Below are 19,653 nucleotides of genomic sequence, written 5' to 3'. Positions count from 1 at the left end.
TAATTTATCTTTATCGTCCACCATATATGAGCCAAAAAGACTGTTGATTTGGGCTCTAGAGAGACCAAATAAAAGTTTCTGCCAGTCACTTTCAGTTATTGATACCCCAAATGAAGTCCTGCTTAAGATTCAGTCGTAGACTTGATCAGCTTTCTTTTCTCACCATTTTCCCCCTCACTCCCTTGCATGTGGATGCCTGGTAGCGTGACAGTTCCCAGATGTCAGCACTCCTTCTCATAGAATCCGGGGTCAGGTTTTAATGCTGAGTTTCAGGAGAGAAGGAGTTTTAAATATTGTAAATTAATCTTGTTTTGGAATCTCTGGTTTTGTTATATGGATGTATCCATTTTTAGAAAGAACTATTATAGATGTCCAAATAAAGACTTCTCCACATGTATACTTTTTTTATTAGGAGGGAACTATTGGGGAATTATGTGGCTCTACATTCAGAAGGCATTCATGACCTGCAGCCCAGTTGACCTACCTGCAGTAGTTTGTTCTGTTGACTTCCATTCATAAACATGCAAATGCAGTGCAAAGGAAGCGCAATCTAATCTGAAAGGTAATGTAAGGTCATGAAAAATACACAGCGTTCCAAGTATTTTGGTGATACAGAATATTGATTTTGGTTATGATTATCTTTTATCCACATTGCATATGTGAACACAATCTAACACATTTTTAGATTAAACATCATTTTAATTTAGTTTTTTTTTGATACGTCAGTCACATAATCCTTCAGAAACCCTTCATATATGTTAATTTACTGTCAATGTTGTTCTTTTAAGCTTTCTATTTCTAAAAGAATCCTGAAGAAAATGTCACAGGTTCCAAAAAATATTAGGCAGCAAAACTGCTTCCATCGCTGCAACTAATCCTTACAATATTTTCTGAAGGATCATATGACCCTAAAAACTGGAGTAACATCTGATGAAAATTCAGATTTGCATCACTCAATAAAATTATATTTTAATTATGTATTATTATGAATCTTCCTTCCATCTTTCTGTACCAATCAATCCTTTTTATTTATATAATGCTATTAACAGTACAGATTGTGTCAGCACTGAACAGCATCAAATAGCTAAATGGAGTTATAGTAACGTATGATAACAAGATTAAGCACTTAATTTTTATTAAATTCAGAGATGGTCTGTGTGATCAAAGACATTAAGAGTCCCCAACTATGAGATTGAAGAGCCAAACAAAGTTGTCTTTGCCTTGATTTTATTTCTCTGCAGAGAAGTGATCTGGTTTACACACAGTTTGGGTCTGTGAGCAAGGAGACAAGGGTGAGGCTCACTGAGGTTTTTATAGTCAAAAGACTATAAGAAAATTTCAAGGTGACAAAAATCCCCATCTGACCAATGAATAGTTAGAACACCCTATCTAACGTAAGGATGTCCTGTTATTCTTGGACTCTTAGAGATGTTGTTTTTCTTCTTTGCAGTCACGTATAGAAATTCCTTTAATTTTACTCTATATCATAATCATTTTATTCTATATTTCAGACTAGACTGATGATTAGATTATTTTAATAAAGTGGTTTAGAAAACATGTGATATATATATATTCAGTTACATTTAAGTAAAGTTAATTAATTCAGTGCTGTACGTAATGTATGTGGTTAGTAAATCTCAAAATTTTCCATTACACTATCAAACAGCAGACCTAGGATCCTAACTGATAAAGAGGAATTAACAGAGCAAAATATTAGACAGTATTCAGAATATTAGACAGTATTCAGTATTCTCAAATATTAGACAGTATTCTAGGTTATTACAAGTGGGGTTTTTAGGTTTTTGATCGATCGACGTTTACTGCTACAAACTGATGGTGGTCAGATAAGTAAGCTCTGAACCTTGCTAAGGCACATTCACTAATGCCTGCATAGTTTTCTAGTCTATTCAAGAGAATGTTGTGGTCGATAGTGTCCAATGCAGCGCTAAGATCCAGTATTACTAATATACAACAATGATCAGATGATTAAAACAGGGCAATTGTATTTTCTAATGAGAACAGAATCCTGACTGGAAATCCTCACAAATACATTTTTTTATAAGAAGGATACTACTTAGTCTAGTATCTTTGACAGAAAAAGGAGATTCAAGGTCGGACTTTAATTAATATCTTGATATTTGGGGATCAAGATCCATTTTTTTAATGAGGGGCTTAGCCAATTTGAAGATTTTGAGGACGTATCCTAATGATAAAATTTAATAGTTTAGATGGAATAGGGTCTAACATATGATTTAACAAGTGTTTACAGTTCTTTCTCTCTTATAATAGAGAATGAGTGGATCTTTTCCTCAGGCGATCTATAGTGCATCTGATGCAGTACTGTAGCTGATGGTTGCAAGGTTAAAATTTTATCTCTGACAATATCGATCTTGAAAGTATAGTTCATAAAGACATTATTGTTGTGATCTTGTGCAATGTCTGGACCTGTTGATGCTTTATCTTTCATTAATTTAGTCACTGTATTGAATAAATACTAGGTATTATGTTTGATTTCTTGTAAAAGAGACAAAAAATGATCAGATCTAGCAGTTTTTAATACTTTTATGTATACTAGGATACTTTCCAGGCTGTACGAAATACCTCTAGTTTTCTCCAGCTATGCTTTATTTTCTGAGCTGCTCTTTTTAGGGTGTGAGTGTGCTCATTATAACACAAAGTCATATTGTTTTCTTTTATCTTAAGTGTAAAGGAGCAAGGGTATCTAAAGTACTAGAAAAGAGAGAGTACATAGTTTGTTACATCAAGTTTTTCCTGCACTATTGGAGAAAAGTCTGGCTGCCGAGGGTGTCGGAGGAAGCTCCACAAGGGTTCACCAACTGGGGTGTATTCAAGTTCTTTGCGATACCGGTCAGCTCTTCACACCGATATCCTGTTACTCAACACACAAGAAGAAAGCCATCGGCAGGAGATTGTTATTCACGTCGGCGCTAATGATGTTCGACTTCGCCAGTCGGAGATCACTAAAAATAATATTAAAGATGTGTGTGAATTTGCAAGCACAATGTCGGACAATGTAATATGCTCTGGTCCCCTCCTTGCTTACCGGGGTGATGATATTTACAGCAGAACAACATAGGCTTTATAGACAATTGGATGAGTTTCTGGGGCAGACCTGACCTGTTAAAAAGAGATGGTCTTCATCCCTCCTGGGGTGGTGCTGCTCTAGAAATATGGCATATAGTCTTATAGCTCCAACATGACCAACTAGTGCCCAGGTCAGGAAGCAGACAGACTGGCTAAACCGACCGTCTGCTAGCTGCCTCACGTCACAGAAGGCAGTTAATTCTCAGCACATAGAGACTCTTTCACCTAGATATCGCACTATAGAGACTGTGTCTGTTCCCCGAATTAGAATATGCAGAGAACGTCCAAACCAAATCAAAAGCAATAATTTAATGTCCAACAAATTAAAACTACCTATAATTCAAATAAGCAAACAATAAAACTTGGCTAGCTGAATATTAGATCACTTTCCACAAAAGCACTTTATATATATGATTTGATCAAAGATCAGAAGCTAGATTTGCTTTGTTTGACAGAAACCTGGCTAAAACCAGATGAATATATTACTCTAAATTAATCTACCCCCCAAAATTATTGCTATAAAAATGAGCCACGTTTGAAAAGTAAAGGGGGAGGTGTTGCTACAATTTCTAACAACATTCTTAGTACTTCTCAGAGGGCAGGCTTTAAGTATAACTCATTTGAAGTTTTGGTGCTGCATATAACATTATCTACAGAATCATATGCTAGTGATTAAATCTTCTATCATGTTTGTACTGGTTACTGTATACAGGCCACCAGGGCACAGCACAGATTTCATTAAAGAATTTGCTGATTTTCTGAGTTAGTACTGGCCGCAGATAAAGTCTCAATTGTTGGCGATTTTAATATCCATGTTGATAATGAAAAAGACACATTAGCATCAGCTTTCTTAAACATTCTGAACTCCGTTGGGGTTAGACAACACGTCTCTGGACCTACTCATTGTCGAAATCATCAAGATCTAATACTGTCACATGGAATGGATGTTAAAATGGTTGAAGTTCTGCAGCAAAGTGATGACATTTCAGATCACTATCTAGTCTTGTGTGAACTCTGTATAGTTAAACCTGTAAACTCTGCACATTATTACAAGTATGGTAGAACCATCACTTCCACCACAAAAGAAAGCTTTCTATGTAATCTTCCTGACTTATCTCAATTCCTTAGCACATCCAATACGACACAAAAACTTGATGATATAACCGAAACTGCACTCTCTTTTTTTTCTAGCACTTTAGATACAGTTGCTCCTTTGCACTTAAGAAAGATGAAAGAAAACAATCTGACTCCATGGTATAATGATAACACACGCACCCTAAAGAGAGCAGCCCGGAAAATGGAGCGCAGGTGGAGAAAAACTCAATTAGAAGTATTTCGTACTGCCTGGCGGGAGAGTATCCTGTCATACAGAAAAGCATTAAAAATTGCAAGATCTGATTATTTTTCATCCCTTTAAGAAGAAAACAAACACAACCCTCTGTATTTATTCAGTACAGTAACTAAATTAACAAAAAATAAAACGTCAACAGGTGCTAATATTTCCCAAGAGTATAGCTGCAATGAGTTCATGAATTTCTTTACTTCTAAGATTGATACCATTAGAGATAAAATTGTAACTATGCAGCCGTCAACTACAGTTTCACATCAGATAGCTTTACATCCCCTGATGAAAAATTACACTCTTTCTGTATTATAGGAGAAGACTTGTACAAACTTGTTAAATCATCTAAACCAGCAACATGTATGATAGACCCTATTCCATCTAAACTATTAAAAGATTTGCTTACAGAAGTCATAGATCCTATTTTGAACATTATTAATTCGTCATTGTCATTAGGATATGTTCCCAAAACCTTCAAACTGACTCTAGTTAAGAAACCACATCTTGATCCCAAAGACTTAGTAAATTACAGACCAATCTCTAATCTCCCTTTTCTGTCAAAGATACTAGAAAAGGTACTATCCTCACAACTGTATTCCTTTTTAGAAAAAAATGGTGTCTGCGAGGATTTCCAATCAGGTTTTAGAACGTACCATAGTACTGAGACTGCTCTCATTAGAGTTACTAATGACCTGCTTCTATCATCGGATCATGGTTTTATCTCGTTATTAGTGCTATTAGATCTTAGCGCAGCATTCGATACTATCGATCACAACATTCTCTTGGATAGACTAGAAAACTATGTTGGCATTAGAGGAAGCACCTTAGCATGGTTTAAATCATATCTATCTGACCGCTATCAGTTTGTAGCATTAAATGAGGAGGTATCATATCGCTCAAAAGTGAAATATGGAGTTCCTCAAGGCTCAGTGCTAGGACCGTTACTTTTCAACCTGTACATGTTACCTCTGGGAGATATTATCAGGAGTCATGGTGTTAGCTTTCACTGCTATGCTGATGATACTCAGCTCTATATTTCAGCGCAGCCTGGTGATACACACCAAATTGAGAATCTAACAGAATGCATAGTCGATATAAAAAATTGGATGATGAGTAACTTCCTAACGCTAAATTCTGAAAAAACAGAGGTGTTAATAATTGGACCTAAAAACCCCACATATAATAATCTAGAACACAGTCTAACACTTGATGGCTGCTCTGTTAATTCTTCATCATCAGTTAGGAACCTAGGTGTGCTGTTTGATAGCAATTTTTCCTTCGAAAACCATGTTTCTAGCATCTGTAAAACTGCGTTTTTCCATCTTAAAAATATATCTAAATTACGACCTATGCTTTCAACCTCTAATGCAGAAATATTAATTCATGCGTTTATGACCTCGAGGTTAGATTAATGTAATGCTTTATTGGGTGGTTGTTCTGCACGCTTGATAGATAAACTTCAGCTAGTCCAAAACGCAACAGCCAGAGTCATTACTAGAACTAGGACGTATGATCATATTAGCCCGGTTCTGTCAACACTGCACTGGCTCCCTATCAAACATCGGATAGATTTTAAAATCTTATTAATTACTTATAAAGCCCTGAATGGTTTAGCTCCTCAATACTTGAGTGAGCTCTTATCACATTATAGTCCTGCACGTCCGCTGCGTTCTCAAAACTCTGGCCATTTGATAATACCTAGAATATCAAAATCAACTGCGGGCGGCAGATCATTTTCCTATCTAGCACCTAAACTCTGGAACAATCTCCCTAACTCTGTTCGGGAAGCAGACACACTCTGGCAGTTTAAATCTAGATTAAAGACACATCTTTTTAACTTAGCCTACACATAACACCCCAACATACTTTTTATTATTCAAATCCGTTAAAGGATTTTTAGGCTGCATTACTTAGATTTGCTGGAACCGGGAACACTACTCCTAAAATACGATGTACTTGTGACATCGTAAAAAAAATGGCATCTACGCTAATATTAGTCCTGTCTCTTTCTCAATATGTTTTCACAGTTTGTATCCAGACTAGATGGTGGATCAGCACCCAGAGATTATGTTCATCAGAGACCAGAAAACCTAGATGCGCCCGTAGACAGATCACCAGATCCTGATGCGCACACACACACACACACTAAGTCATTTACACTATCTGACACAGCTGCGTTAAAAATTGAACTGGAAGTTAAGTGCTGCGCATCCGTTTAGAGGAGAACTGACCCCAACTGAGTCTGGTTTCTCCCAAGTTTTTTTTTCTCCATTCTGTATGGATGGGGTTTTGTTTCCTTGCCACTGTCACCTCTGGCTTGCTTTGTTGGGGACACTTAATTTCTAGTGATTTAACGTCGAATTGATTACAGAGACCATCTCTGCATTTAATAACAAATTGGTCGCTCTCGTCATTATACATCCCTGTCATTGTACTCATCTACCTTATACTGTACAGTGCTTTGATGCAACCTGTGTTGTTAAAAGTGCTATATAAATAAAAATGATTGATTGATTGATTGAGTGTGCAGCAATGAACAGCCAGACTGGGCAACGGAGAAGGTAAAGCATTGTGTTGGCCTTCATCAGACTGTCTGGTTACTGAGAAGCAGAATAGAGACTTGTGGCTAGAGATACACGGGGAAGTGGATTGCCATCGTATGCAGGGGTCCTATAGGCCTGGGATGATTTCATCAAGTGGTGTTTCAGCAGTTTTTCAGTAATTCAACTCAAATTGTGAAACTTGTGTATTAAATAATTCAGTTCACACAGACTTTAAGTCTTTGTTTTTTTTTTAATTGTGATGTTTTAGGCTCACATTTAACAAAATCCCACCAATTCACAATCTCAAAATATTGGTATACTTTGTAAGACCAATTAAAAAAAGTGAATTTTGTGGATTGTTGGCCCTCTGGAAAGTATGTTTATTTACTGTACATGTACTCAATACTTGGTAGGGGCTACTTTTGTTTTAATTACTGCCTCAATTCAGCATGGCATGGTAAAAAGTTTGTGGCACTGCGGAAGTGGTGTGGAAGCCCTGGTTTCTTTGACAGTGGCATTCAGCTCATCTGCATTTCTTTGGTCTCTTGTTTCTCATTTGTTCCTTTTGACAATGCCTCATAGATTCTCTATGGGGTATAGGTCTGGTGATTTTGCTGGCCAACTTTTGGTGTTTTTGGTGAGGTGGGCAGGTGCCAAATCCTGTTAAAAAATGAAATCAGCATCTTTAAAAAGCTGGTCAGCAGAAGGAAGCATGAAGCGCTCCAAAATTTCTTAGTAAACATGTGCAGTGACAATGGTTTTAAAAAACAGAACGGACCGATACCAGCAAAAGACATTGCATAACAGATCATCACAGACTGTGGAAACTTAACAAATTGGGATATGAGCATCTCCACCCTTCCTCTAAACTCTGGTTTCCAAATGAAATACAAAACTTGTTCTCATCTGAAAAGAGCCCATGTTTTCCTTCCACTGAACTTTCTGTTAACATGCTTGGATACTCTGTGAACAGTCAGATTCTTTGGCAATGAATGTTGGCTTACCCTTGTAAAGTGTGTCAGTGATTTGTCTTCTGGACAGCTGTCAAATCAGCAGTCTTCCCCATGATTGTGTAGGCTAGTGAACCAAACTGAGAGACCATTTTAAAAGTTTAGGAAACCTTTGCAGGTGTTTTCAGATGATTAGCTTGTTGGAATTTCACCATATTTAAATTTTTTGAGATTGTGAATTGTTAAATTTGAACCTAAATCTTTACAATTAAAAGAACCAAAGACTTAAACTACTTCAGTCTGTCTGCATTCAAAGTAATACGGATTACTAAAAATATTTTTTTATGACATTGATTCATTAAGATTTATTTTTTTTAATTATAATTTTTATAATACTGTGAGGTTTTTTTACATATCAAAACTGAAAAAAGTTTGGGAAACACTGGTGTAGACAAAAATATTGTGCAGCACAACTGTTTTAACATTCATAAACCAGAAATATTTATTGAGCAGCAAATTTTGAATTTTGAAAAATGAAACCATGGAGACTGAAATAATGATGCTGGAAAATAAGCTTTGATAAAAGTAAAATACAATTATAATCTTTTGATCAGCTGTGTATATTGCTACTGTAACTTTTTTCTTTGTTACATTTTCATGTTAAACATCACCTGTGGAAAACACACCAGTGTGATGTGGTTGTGTATGATTTAGGAATAGCTTTTCCGGGCTTTTTCTAGGATAGCTTTTTCCGTTGCTCCAAAGTAGGCCAACTCCAATATTTTTTTAAACATTTAAAAAAACAGTTGTGGTCCTGGAGACCCATAGCACTGCACACTCATTAGCTAATTAGGTCCACAACTGAAAACTACTGTCATAAGGTACTGCTCAGCTCAGCTCAATATTTTTTCTCATACTACACACATAAGCACTTTTGTAGAGCTCTGTATTGGAAACTTTTGCACAATCAAAGATTAAGTTTATTGTTTATTACTGTCCTATCTGTCACATGTGGGTGCCTTCATTACCGCACTATACATTTGAAAGAAATTAAAGTTTTTTTGTAGTTATTTATAAATGCACTACTGTGCAGAAGTTTTAGGCAGATGTGAAAAAATACAAAGAAACAAAGAATGCTTTCAGAAATATAAATCATTGTTTATTTTTGTAAATTTACAAAATGCAAAGTGAGTGTACAAAAGAAAAATCTAAATCATTATTTGGTGTTACTACCTTTTGCCTTCAAACCAGCGTCAATTCTTATAGGTACTGTAATGTTTTACCTGAAATTTCCTGGGTTCACCACCTAATGGGGCCCTTTCTGCCCCAGATCACCTTATTGTTAGAGACTTGTAGCACACCTGTTCTCAATCACTCTTAATGACCAACCTTATTTAAATGTCTGACTGCCTATTGTTCTTTTTCAGTCCTGATTTGTTGGAGTATGTTGTCGTCAGTCAGTTGTGGTCAGAGCTTTTGTTGTTTTTGTTTCACCTGCTCCAGTGGTGCAGTAGTAAGCGCCAAAGGTTAACTCACCGTGGACCTGGGTTCAATCCCCACTAGGATCATAATAGGTACACTTGCAAAGTCAGGGATTTTGTAGGATTATAGTCAGGTCAACCAGTTATACCAAACAAGTGATAATGATCATCAATGTCACATGTAGGTTGAAGCATTGGTCTTCATGCAAGAGTTGCAGCCAAAAAGCCATAGCGACATGGGAACAAGGCCAAGTGACTCAAGTATGCATGGAAACATAGGAACTGGGGTACAGAAAAATGGCAGCAGGTGCTCTGAACTGATGAGTCAAAATGTAAAATATTCAGCTGTAGCAGAAGGCAGTTTGTTTGTTGGAGGGTTGGATAGCAGTACAATAATGAGTGTTTGTAGGCAACAGTGAAGCATGGTGGAGGTTTTTTGAACGTTTGTGGGTGCATTTACGCAAATGGAGTTGGAGATTTGGTCGGGATTAATGGTGTTCTCAATGCTGAGAAATACAGGCAGATAATTATCTATCATTCAATACCATCAGGGAGGCATATGATTGGCCCCAAATTTATTCTGCAGGAGGCCAACGACCCCAAACATACAGCCAAAATCCTTAAGAACTATCTTCAGGGTAAAGAACAACAATTTCTGGAAGTGATGGCATGGCCCCCACAAAGTCCTGATCTCAACATCATCAACTGTGTCTGGGATTACATGAAGAGACGGAAAGATGTGAGAAAGCCTACATCCACAGACAATCTGTGCTTAGTTCTCCATGATGTTTGGAACAACCTACCAGCTGAGTTCCTTAACTTCTGTGCAAGTATACCAAGAAGAATTGCTGCTGTTTTGAAGTCAAAGGGTGGTCACACACATATTGATTTGATTTAGATTTGTCTTTTGTTCATTCATTGCATTTTATTCATTTTTTTTTTTAAATAAATGTTTAACTCTTCCATTTTTGAAAGTCTTTTGTTTACAGCTTTTACTGAGAATACTACACAGCAAAATTCAAAGTGTTAAATTTACACTAGTAGTGTGGAAATCAACACTTTTTCGGGGTTTATATAGGTCCACACTGAATCGAGTTAATTTTACACTTTAAAAAGTGTACATTTTTCAACTCATTTAGAGTGTTATAAAAACACTGTGAGTGTTCACATTTAACACCATTGGTGTGTTTTTCTTTTAGTGAAAGTTTCCATTTACACCTATTAAGTGTTAAAACTACACTAAGTGTGTCAATATTTTAACACTAATGGAGTTGTTTTTAACACTAAAATAATGTACATTACCCTAAGCCTAAGGTAAATTTTCTCTATACTCAGTTCAAATAAATAGTCACAGAAAATGTATTTATAAAAAAAAAAAAACAGATAACACACCCAAATCGACTTAACCTTTTATTTTTAAATAAAAACATAAAATCACGCAACCAGTCAACCAACCAGCTTAAACAAACATACAAAAAGGTACAATATATTCACCATCTGACCCATATGGAATTTGTAGATCAAAAGGTCTGTAGAATTTCAAAGCACTGGCCTTAAGAAGTCCACTCACACGCAGCATCTCTGTACTTTAAATGCATGGTAATGTTCTGAGAAGTGTTCAGTAAAAAGCTGTTCTCCATCATCTACTCTTCTTCGCGACTTGGTCCTCCTATTTCAAAAATCTCAGAGCGCCCCGTTTGGGTTCTTCCTTGACAAAGTTTTAAGGCGCCAAGAGATAAACCCGGTCCCCTTCTCTGGATCATAAAAATGTTCCTTTTAGAAAGATAAGATGTTTTAGTAAGGTATGACATCAGCATATATTCAGCAAAAAGCATATATTCATATATAATTTAAAATGTGTTCTTACATAGCCCTTTGCTGAAAATGGGTCTCTCAAAGAAGGAAAGAGACTAACAATTCCTAAAGCATAAGTCTCACGCTGTTTATGGTGGGGATCCTCCTATAAATTGCATATATATAAAATATTTATTTTTAATGTTGACAAAGCCTTTATGGGAAGCAATTTGTATTTATTGTGTTTGTGCACTGAAATCTTACCCGTAAGTCTCTGTCATGTGACTGACAACAATATTGACAAGTTGGCGTCTGGTGCTGTGCTTCAAAGTTTTAGTTACCTGGTATTCCTCCAAAACTTCCTCACCACCAGATTGTTTTTCCAGGGCATCTTGGATAGTCTGACATTAAGCATGGTTGTAGTAATGTTGAATAAAAAATGTAAAATGTAAAAATAAACAAATAATAATAATAATAATAGTAATAATAATTATTCTGACAAATTAACCATAAGGTAAAACATGTATACATACCTGTTTTGCCTTTTCAGCATCCAATGTCTCTCTGCTGCAAGCCCGTGGAGACTGCCTGTTCACTGCTATGTCTGCCTCATCATAGTCAGCTGAAGAGACTGAAAGAGTATCAGTGCATGTGCTGGGGTCGAGGATCTTGTTGGTGTATTCACTGAAACAAAATCAACAACAATTTTCAGGTTTCTGAAATGCCTTTTTTCTGAAAATTTCAACAACTTAAATTTTATTTAATTATATTTAATTTCCACTACTATACTAAATGTTTAAGGGCAAGTGTGTTTTTAGTCACCATTGTTTGTGTGTTATTGTTCAAGGAAAATCATTTGTTACATTTCTGATTTTAAGAAATAACATTTATTGTACAGATCATAACTGTCTGAAGTGTCACTGCTTGCTTACCCTCTGGCAGGCCAGCAGAAAGTTCTTCCAGACATTTAACAGTTAAACATAAATGTGGATTGGCTTCAATCAGTTCTTGGAAGATGTCCTCCTCCACATTGGTGTCTGTGTCATCAAAGACTTGAAGAGCTGCAGAGCTTGCAAACCCAAATTTGCTTTTAACTGAAAAATAATTATATCAAATACACATGAACAAACATTTAAATTTGTTTTATCTTTTAGTAAAAAATTAACTGATTTTATGCCTCTAACACAGCCGTTTCCCTCTCTTTCTCTTTAAATTAGCACAAGCTTACCTACTTACCTTCAGTGAGAAAATCTTGGAATGTGAAATCATTAGGCAATTTCACAAATTTCTTCACACCTTGACAATGCACTTTCATCAACATGATGATACTTGCTGATAGAAAAAGCAAAGAGTCACATTAAGATAAGCTTGAAACTTCCGCGTTTCAAAACGGAGGCAGCATGCATACGACGTATTTGTAATATTTCAAATGTTCTTCAGTTTAAACTAAACATCGCGCGCCACTGTTGACTAAACGCGCGAACGCAATATGAGGGTATAGCACGAACAAACATGGAAAAATATTATACCTGACCTGGGAATAAAAGTTTCACAAACAGTTCCTTGCTGAACTTAAACTGCGTTATTAGCCGTCTTAGTCTGTACTAAAGCGCGCTCCGTTTCGTATTAATTCCTCGGTCCATACAAAGTTTCGTTCCGTCATTGCACATTAAGCGCGCGCACACACATTAGATATTTCAAATATAGGTTGTGTTATTTCCGTTCGTCTGTTTTAACGCGCGGTTTAATAGTTAAAAAAATAACATCTGCCACACATAATCTTGAATATTACAAAACCAAGGTCGAACATAAAAACTGTTAAAAGTACTATTAACTATGCTAGTAGTTGATAGTTTTTAATCTAACGTACCTTTGCAGCTCTCGTCTCGAGTGGGTTGTCTACTGTGTAACGTGAAATAAATGAACATTAGAACAATGCAAATAGATAAACATTACCATAAATGTAATATAAAAGTGTAAAATATAAACATTAATAATAAAAAAAAGCAATTAAAAGAATATTATACATCTTAACACTGCCGTCTTCACGTGGCCGTCCGCCATTAGACATACAGGAAGTAATGTGCAAGCACCGGAAATTGGATCTACTCATCAGAAGTGTTGTTTAACTTAACACGCTGTAATTACACTGACTCCTAGCATTGATTTACACTGCAAGTGTTAATGTCAGAGAAATCAACACCAGAATCAACACTTTGTAACTCTGAAAAATTAACACTGGAAAAACAACTCGATTGATTTTGCTGTGTAAAAGCAATGTGTTACCAGATTTAGACCTACACTTAACTTTTTACTTGTTTCTCACTAAATAATGTTTTCACTAAATATTTTGATTTTGTAAAATTGTACACCCATGATTTTTGTAGAATATCTTTTGCTGCTGAATCACCCAGTGTAGCTGTCCCACTGAATTGATGGTCAATACTGGTCAACTGATGTTTCCAAAAAATGTTTAATATGTTGACATTTAGATAAAACACGGTAAGGGCTATAAAGAAACAAAGCAAACACATAGCATCCATTAACACATTACAACAATAAGCTGATATTATTGTGAGATTATATGCATCACACACACAACATATTTACCTTATAACCCTTTCAGTGAGAAGCACAATATCAAAGTGAAAAGAGGAAAAATCCACACTGCATTCTGCGTTCCCCGACCATGCACAAACATTCCTGTGAGTCTAGGAAATGCAAAGCACCTTATATGTCACATCACAAGCTTTTCTATCAAAATAAAAGTCCTTAACTCAAATACAGAAATATCACATTAAATAAGCAAGTAATAAATGAAACGAAACAAAAATACATCAATACATAGTTTAAAAAGTGACATGGGTCACTTACACCCAGTAATCTAGTTTATAATAGTATTTTTGTCATACAATGTGATTCTATATTTTTTCATTGTTTTTAAATGTAGTTAATTTTTTCCCAAATTGCAACAAAATAAGGAAATAATCATGCCATTTATCATTTAAGTTTATTTAACCATGTTAAAAAACATAGTAGGTAGAGATAAATGATGATCGGTGTGTCAGAAAGAGTAAGTATGTACCTATGAAAGTCATAACAACCAAACGACATTCACAAAGCATCCTAGGACAAAAAAAAACATTTAAAGTAACCAGATCAAAAGCAGCAGTGATCTCTCCTCCTCCTTACATCTCCTAAGTTCTTTGGTAACCCAAAATCAGTCCAAGCCCTATACAAACTCGGCCCACACACCTCTTCGCTATCTCTGTGCCAACCTTTTATTTAAAAACTGTGTGTGTGTGTGTATATATATATATATATATATATATATATATATATATATATATATATATATATATATATAAAGACCGATCAGTCGGTGATGTGTGCGGCTGATGATCCCTCGGGATATATATATGGGTTGGACATTGAAAATGAAACGGGCCAATTTTTATTTGGAGGTTTTGTGGCAAAATTTTACCAGCCTGGTGGCCAGTCTTGGGCCAGTCTTTGCTTGCACATTCCACCAGTAAAAGCAGAGTGGTGCATAGGTGCAAGAAGGGGGGGCACGCCAGAAAACCATCAAGCATTCCTTTTGGCGTAGCTGTTGGGTTTTCCTCTATTGATTGGATCATCATCACAGCCACAGTGCTCTCCAGACAGCAAGGCTGTGAACAGTTCTATAAGCAGACACAAGGGATTCCTCTGAAAAGTGGTTCTTTTGTAGTTTGTGTTTGTTCACTGAGATCCTATACCATTCAGAATCGTGCAAACAGCAAGGGAGTAAAGTGCAAAACCCAGTGTGCAAACAGTGCAAGGACAAAGAACACAAAATACAAGACAACAATAAATACAAAGTGCAAAGAGTGCATATGGAAGAGAAAGTCCATTCAGGTGTGATTATTGAGGAGTCTGATGGCTTATGGGAAGAAACTGTTCAGCAGTCTGGTTGTGAGGGCCCGAATGCTCCGGTACCTCTTACTAGATGACAGGAGGGTGAGTAGTGTGTGTGAAAGGTGTGCGGGTTCATGTGTTATATTGTGGGCTTTGCGGATGCAGCATGTGGTCTAAATGTCTGTGATAGAGGGCAGAGAGACGCCAATGATCTTTTCAGCTGTCCTCACTATCCTCTGGAGGGTCTTGCAATCCGAAACGGTGCAATTCCCAAACCAGGCAGTGATGCTCTCAGTGCTCTCTCTATAAAACATAGTCAAGATGGGTGCAGGGAGGTGAGCTTTCCTCAGCCTCTTCAGGAAGTAGAGGCGCTGCTGGGCTTTCTTGGTGATGGAGCTAGTGTTCAGTAATTAAGTGAAGTTATCCGCCAGATCAATCAATCAATCATTTGTATTTATATAGCGCTTTTAACAACACAGGTTGCATCAAAGCACTGTACAGTATAATGTAGAAGAGTACAAGGGATGTATAATGACGAGAGTGACCAATTTCTTATTAAATGCAGAGACGGTCTCTGTAGTCAATTCGACGTTAAATCACTAGAAGTTAAGTGTCCCCAACCAAGCAAGCCAGAGGCGACAGCGGCAAGGAAACAAAACCCCATGCATACAGAATGGAGAGAAAAAAAAACCTTGGGAGAAACCAGACTCAGTTGGGGTCAGTTCTCCTCTGACTGGACGCCCAGCACTTAACTTCCAGTTCAATTTTAAACGCAACTGTGTCAGATAGTGTAAATGACTTAGTGTGCGTGTGTGCATCAGGATCTGGTGATCTGTCGACGGGCGCATCTAGGTTTTCTGGTCTCTGATGAACATAATCTCTGTGTGCTGATCCACCATCTAGTCTGGATACAAACTGTGAAAACAGCTTGAGAAAGAGACAGGACTAATATTAGCGTAGATGCCATTCTTTTTACGATGTCAAAAGTACATCGTATTTTAGGAGTAGTGTGGGCGGGAGGTTCCAGCAAATCTAAGTAATGCAGCCTAAAAATCCTTTAACGGATTTGAATAATAAAAAGTGTGTTGGGGTGTTATGTGTAGGCTAAATTAAAAAGATGTGTCTTTAATCTAGATTTAAACTGGCAGTGTGTCCTGCTTCCCGAACAGAGTTAGGATAAGCCCAGCAGCACCTCTACTTCCTGAGGAGGCTGGGGAAAGCTCATCTCCCTCCACCAAGTTTTTCTCAATAAGCCAAAGCATAGCAGAGATACAGCATCACATTAATTTTTGCATGTTTTTCATAGATTTCGTTTGCACATTATTCGGGAATGGTGGGAGAAATCAACTTGAATTTTATAACTTTTTGCCAACCATGATGTTAAGATGATTAAAGCCTAATTTTGTAAAAATCAAAAACTGCCTAGGACGATTTAACAAACAATTAAAAATAGCGAAAAAACAAAACTTTACAAGTTTTTAAATTAAGATGTTAGGGATAAATATGCCAAATTTCACAACTTTCACAATCCCAAGTGATTCTGTGAAAAGCCACAGACTCAAGAGCGGAAAAAGAAACGGAAGAAGACGATGAACAACAGATACAATATAGCTACAAAAGAAACCATGGGGGCCAAACACTACCACTACAGAACCAAACATCAGACAAACCACAGAAATTAGTCCTTTTTTTCCCTCAAAACGGCTGAAAAAATCAGAAATACATCTACTAATATGATTTATTGGCTTATCACTTTGAGCAATAGGTGGCACTGTTATCAAATCTGTGATGTGTTCTGTGAGTTGACAATGTTTGGTGTCAATAGGGCCTTTTGAACCATGGGAACCTTTTATAGTACCCAAAATAATGTGGAATATATATATTGTGATGAGGCAGAGTAAGCACAAGAGAAACAGGTGAGTTGAAATCCCCGGAGGGTGTATTTATTAGACAATAAACAGTACGTGAGCGGTGAGTTCGGTGAGACCGGTGAGTGCAGCGGTGAGTCGTCTCGGTGCTTCCAGTGCTCAGAGCGGTGAGGGAGTCCACAGTGAGGCAATAGGGGAATTAGCTCAGGTAGGCCCGTCACGGTGTAGCTTCTGGGAGACAAAGAGAGAGACAACAGGTTAGCGTGCAGTTCGGAGTCTCGTGGCTCCCCGAGGCCGCCGCCTGGCCGGGCTTATCTGGCCCGCGGCTGACGAGCTCCAGGTGCGGTGAATCCGTCGATGAGTGGCTGGTGCAGGTGTTCCAGGTTTGTTCCCAGTGCAACGCTGATGGATCCTCGGGACGCTCGTCAACCCCGGGCCCGGACGAGAACACATCTGAGAACTGACCGACCAGATGTTGGAGTTACGTCTTCTGTGCGGGAGCGAGCAGGACATTGGTGTCGACGACCGGGCCCTCCTGGATGGTGAGTGCGGAGAGGTGCTCCCTAGTCCCCACCCACTTCTTCAACAGGTTAATATGATATATTTGCTCGGTGCGTCGACGGTCTGGTTGGCGGACTCTGTAGGTAACCGGGCCGACCTTTTCAAGAATGGTGTAGGGGCCCTGCCAGGTAGCCAGGAACTTGCATGCGTTGGTGGGAACTAGTACCATGACCCAGTCCTGGAATTCCCGGGGGTTTTGCAGGGCGGTTATAGTGCTGTTGTTGTTGCTGCTGGGCCTGCGTCATGTGCTCCCGCATGAGGGGCATCACCCGTTCAATCCGGTCTCGCATGGCTTGAACATGTTCCACGACCAACCTCTGGGCATCCGGCCGCTGCTGCTACTCACAGGCCTCTTTTGCCACGTCCAGCAGGCCTCGGGGCTGTCGGCCGAACAGCAGCTCAAATGGGGTGAAGCCGGTGGAGGCCTGGGGCACCTCCCGCACCCCGAAGAGGACGTAGGGGAGCATCTGGTCCCAGTCGTGCTTGTCTTCGGGGACAACCCTTCTCAGCATTTGTTTTAGCGTCTGGTTAAAACGCTCTACGAGCCCGTCCGTCTGGGGATACTACACAGAGGTATGCAGCTGCTGGATCCGTAGCAGCCGGCAGAGGTCGGCCATCACGCGGGACATGAACGGGGTGCCTTGGTCGGTCAGTATCTCCCCGGGTATCCCCACTCTGGTGGACAGGGTGAAGAGCTCCTGGGCGATCGCTTTGGCGGTGGCTTTGCGGAGTGGGGTGGCTTCGGGATACCGGGTGGCGTAGTCCACGATCACCAGGATGTGTTCGTGGCCGCGGGCAGACCTCGGCAGTGGGCCCACCAGATCCATCCCGATGCGTTCGAAGGGCACCTCGATTATCGGCAGTGGGATAAGTGGACTAGGGGGAGGTGGCCGGGGCGAGGTCTTCTGGCACTCGGGGCAGGCCAGGCAGAACAGTTTTACGTCTCCGTCGAGCCCCGGCCAGTGGAAACGGTCTCGGATCCTCTTGATGGTGTTGGCGGCCCCGAGGTGTCCTGCCAGCGGGTGAGCGTGGGCGAGCTCTAGGATGGTGTCCATTTTCCCTCGGGGCACCACCAAGAGCCGTTTCTCCTCCCCCCTCCGCTGGGCGACGCAATAGAGTAGGCCTTTCTCTACAATGAAATGCGGATGGGGGCCGGGCCGCGTCTCCTCTCCATCCATGGAATGAACTTGGTTCCAGCAGTTCTTGAGCCGATCATCTTCACGCTGGGCCCAGCCGAACGATCCCCCTCCGACTACCTGTTGGAACACATCAAAGAAAACATTAGTTGTAGGAGGAGGGGACTCAACATCTCTTCCGCTGTCCGATGCTAGGAGAACGGCAGGGCGGCGGTTTCCTCCCCTCTCTCGCCTCTTCCGGCGAGGGCTTCGGGGGCTGACAGGCTGGGTCGCGGTGTGCAGCGCCTCCACGAAGCCCGGCCAGTCCCGCCCGAGGATGACCGGTACCGGCAGGTCCTGCACGAGGCCCACCTCCAGGGGCCAGCTTCCAACTGCAGTCGTCAGTGTGATGAGGCGGGTTGAAACTTTCCTCTGACTCACGAAGCCTCTTTAAAACATTCTCTGCTCTTCTCTGCCCACCTGTCCCCCCACCATCATCATCCTTAACCTCTGATGATTTTGCTTGTTTTTTCATTAACAAAACCACTAAGATCAGCAATCAATTTCCTGCTGCTCCTCGCCTTACGCACATCAACCCACAGCACCCCAACACATTCTCCACTTTTTCCCTCCTCTCTGAAACGGAGGTATCAAAAATCGTCCTTGCCACGAATGCCACAACCTGCCCTTTAGATCCCATCCCTACTAACATCTTTCAGGCTATCGCTCCATCCGTCCTCCCTGCACTCACCCACATTATCAACAACTCTATCTCCACTGGTACATTTCCCTCAGCTTTTAAGGAGGCTCGTGTTGCCCCTCTCCTTAAAAAACCCACACTTGACCCTGAGCTCATTGAAAATTACAGACCTGTATCTCTCCTCCCATTCATGGCTAAGACACTAGAGCGTGTTGTCTTTAACCAAATCTCCTCCCATCTCTCACAAAACAATCTCCTGGACAGCAACCAATCAGGTTTCAAAAGCGGCCACTCCAC

General features: G+C 39.5%; 1 protein-coding gene and 1 long non-coding RNA gene across 2 annotated transcripts in view; one reads left to right on the top strand and one right to left on the bottom strand.

Moving 5' to 3' along the window:
- ubtd2 (ubiquitin domain containing 2) overlaps positions 1-19,653 on the top strand; it is a 75,134-nt gene that overhangs the window by 15,281 nt on the left and 40,200 nt on the right. The window lies entirely within an intron of this gene.
- LOC122341245 lies at positions 11,118-11,875 on the bottom strand. Its single transcript, XR_006250457.1, has 4 exons — positions 11,749-11,875; positions 11,480-11,616; positions 11,289-11,381; positions 11,118-11,194 (listed from the first exon to the last, which is right to left on the bottom strand). It is a non-coding gene; the product is annotated as an uncharacterized LOC122341245 (long non-coding RNA).

Source organism: Puntigrus tetrazona, unplaced genomic scaffold (genome assembly GCF_018831695.1).
Source record: "Puntigrus tetrazona isolate hp1 unplaced genomic scaffold, ASM1883169v1 S000001179, whole genome shotgun sequence".
Taxonomy (NCBI): Eukaryota; Metazoa; Chordata; class Actinopteri; order Cypriniformes; family Cyprinidae; genus Puntigrus; species Puntigrus tetrazona.
This window is presented reverse-complemented; position numbering and strand designations above follow the sequence as displayed.